General features: G+C 55.5%; 1 pseudogene across 1 annotated transcript in view; it reads left to right on the top strand.

Annotated features, from left to right (window-relative positions):
- LOC105505724 overlaps window positions 1–1031 on the top strand; it is a 3335-nt pseudogene extending 2304 nt beyond the window's left edge. The window contains exon 3 of the transcript XR_001000793.1: window positions 31–1031. The product of XR_001000793.1 is annotated as a TBC1 domain family member 10B pseudogene (transcript). The remainder of the gene's footprint in view (window positions 1–30) is intronic.
- Window positions 1032–2836: the final 1805 nt, after the last annotated feature.

The following is a 2836-nucleotide window of genomic DNA, read 5'->3' as shown; positions in this document are numbered from 1 at the left end:
CCCAGCGCCAGTCCCGGCCGTCACGGGCAGCACGGTGGTGGTGCTGACCCTGGAGGCCTCGCCCGAAGCCCCGAAGCCTCAGGTCCCCTCCGGCCCGGAACCCTCAGAGCCCGCGGCCGTGGCTGGAGCTGAGACGTCGAGGGCTCTGGCCGCAGGGGCAGACTCTCCGAGGACAGAGGAGGCTCGACCCTCACCCGCCCCAGGACCAGGGACCCCCACCGGGACCCCTACCAGGACCCCTTCCAGAACGGCTCCTGGGGCCCTGACCGCCAAACCCCCGCTTGCCCCCAAGCCGGGAACCACAGTGGCCTCAGGAGTGACTGCACGGAGTGCATCAGGACAAGTGACAGGTGGGCATGAAGCTGCCGCAGCAACATCAGCATCAGCAGGACAGGCTCCTGAGGACCCCTTAGGCCCTGGCACAGGCCCCTCGGGGACTTGTGAGGCTCTGGTAGCTGTCGTGACCGTGACCCCAGCTCCGGAGCCTGCTGAAAACTCTCAAGACCTGGGCTCCACGTCCAGCCTGGGACCTGGCATCTCTGGGCCTCGAGGGCAGGCCCCGGACACGCTGAGTTACTTGGACTCCGTGAGCCTCATGTCTGGGACCTTGGAGTCTTTGGCAGATGATGTGAGCTCCATGGGCTCAGACTCAGAGATAAACGGGCTGGCCCTGCGCAAGACGGACAAGTATGGCTTCCTTGGGGGCAGCCAGTACTCGGGCAGCCTGTGAGTACCAGTGGGCACCCAGCGGGACCTCCTCGGGGAAGCAGAGGTTGGGGGAGGGCGAAACGATACACTTTGCCCAGACTCGGGCAGCCCAGCCTCCTCTGAGGATCCAGGGGGTGATCAGCGCGAGCTGCTGTGCCTTGAGCATCCTGAGGTGCCTGTGACATTGGCATGTTAGTGAGTTTCAGACCAGGGGTCAGGAGGTCTAGGTTTAAGCCTTGCCTTTGATGGGTTGTGTGCCCTTGAGCTAGTGGCTTCCCCATTTCCGTGCCTCAGTTTCTTCCTCTATAGAGTGGATTGAATGAAATGATACCTGAGGTCTTCCCAGCTCTTCGATGGGGAACTCCCGCTACAGGCCGGATATTCTGGAGGGTTGGTTGGGCGAGGGTTCTGGTAGAGACCCTTAGTCCCTTAGGGGTGGAGAGCCTGGGAGGGTGCAGGCACCTCCTTTCCCCCATAGCCCTAGGTCCCAGGGATGGAGTAGAGAGGTGGGGAAGTCTGGCTGATGGAAGGGAGACAGTGCAGTCAGGACCTTGCTGTGAAACAGGGCAGTCTTGTATCTGCACTGAAGTAAAGGGGGTGGGAGAGGCCTCTTCCCCATTTCCTCATCTCCCCAGCCGGGCTTACTCTTTCCTAGTTCCCTCCCAGGCCTGAGTCACTCCCTGGGTAGGGGGTGATTGCCTCTGACTTCTTCCTTCCCCCTCTCTGGATCCTGCCCGTTGTTCCTGTGCCCCTTTGACCTGCTGGGCCAGTCAGCCTAAGGCATCGCCTGGGCCCTCAGGTGTCAGGCCCCAGGTGCTAAGGATAAATAGTCCTTTTAAGGAGTCAGTCATCTAGAGAGAAAGACAAGTACTTAACCAGTTGGTTTCAATAGAAGACCTCAGGTTTAGCCTAGAGATCCCCAGAGGGTTTCCTGAGTGCACACAGGCAGGGAGTCAGCTGAACCTGCTCTGAATCGTGGAAAGTAAGTAGGATTTAGTCTTGGCTATGTGTACAGGGATGGGGGACAGCCCTGTGGGAGGGTTTTCCAGGCAGGGTTCATGAGCCAACCAAAATCAGAAAGCCTTTGATTGGGTACCAACATTCAGGGTCTTACACGGGAAAGCAACTGAAGTTTGACCCTGGTGCTTTCCAGGCATAAGGCCTCGGTTTATAGATGAAGAAACAGAATTAGTGCAATTGAGTGAATTGTCCCCCTCAAATAATCTGGATCTGTGTGACCAGTGGCTCTCTCCTCAATAGCAGGCTGTCCTGAGGAACTCGGGCTGAATTCAGTTGGAGGGAGTCCCTCTTGTGTGCCAGGCACTGTGCCGGGTGCTGTTTCTCTACTTTGTAGCTTTGTTTCTCTAAGATCAGCTTCTATGCCAGAGAACTCTACCTCTGGGGCAAGACTGACTGTAATCGACATCACTTTCTCAGCGTTCAGTGGCTCGCTGCTGTCCACAGGATGAAGTCCAGGCTCTTTGGCCCGCGCACAGCCTCTCTGGTCACCTCGGCCACCACCACTCACTAGGTGCTTTGCGCTGTGGTTCTGCTGAACTAGTTGTAATCCTTTCCCCTTCATATTCAGGCTGTGCACCTGCCAGGAGTGTTCTTCTCCCCTTTCTTTGCCTGCTAAGTTCTACTCATTTCTTCATGGCTTACCTCAGATGTCCCCTCCTCCAGGAAGCCTTCCCTGATACCCATTGCCCCCACTCCAATTGGATGCCTCTTTGGTACATCTTTGTCATTGCATTTCCCATACCGTATTACAGTTTTCGCTCCTCTTAGGCCGTAACCTTCTTGAGGGCCAGAAGATATCTTACCAGCCTTGGTACAGTTTGGAACTGACTTATGACAGAAATTAATGAGAGATGGTTTCTCTGTTTAAGGAGCTTCTAGAACAAAGGAAACTAACATTTAACGAGCCCCTTCTATTTAACAATTGTTTATATGCAGTTTCTCAATAGTGTTCTCATAACTTTGTGATGTAGGTGGTGGTGTCTTTTTTTATGTTTTTATTTTTTTATTTTGAGACGGAGTTTCGGTCTTGTTGCCCAGGCTGGAGTGCAATGGCGCGGTCTCGGCTCACTGCAACCTCCGCCTCCCAGGTTCAAGCGATTCTCCTGCC

The sequence above is a fragment of the Colobus angolensis genome, unplaced genomic scaffold (assembly GCF_000951035.1).
Source record: "Colobus angolensis palliatus isolate OR3802 unplaced genomic scaffold, Cang.pa_1.0 Scaffold128, whole genome shotgun sequence".
Lineage (NCBI taxonomy): Eukaryota > Metazoa > Chordata > Mammalia > Primates > Cercopithecidae > Colobus > Colobus angolensis.
Note: the sequence above shows the minus strand (reverse complement) of the source record. Positions and strands in the feature narration are given on the sequence as shown.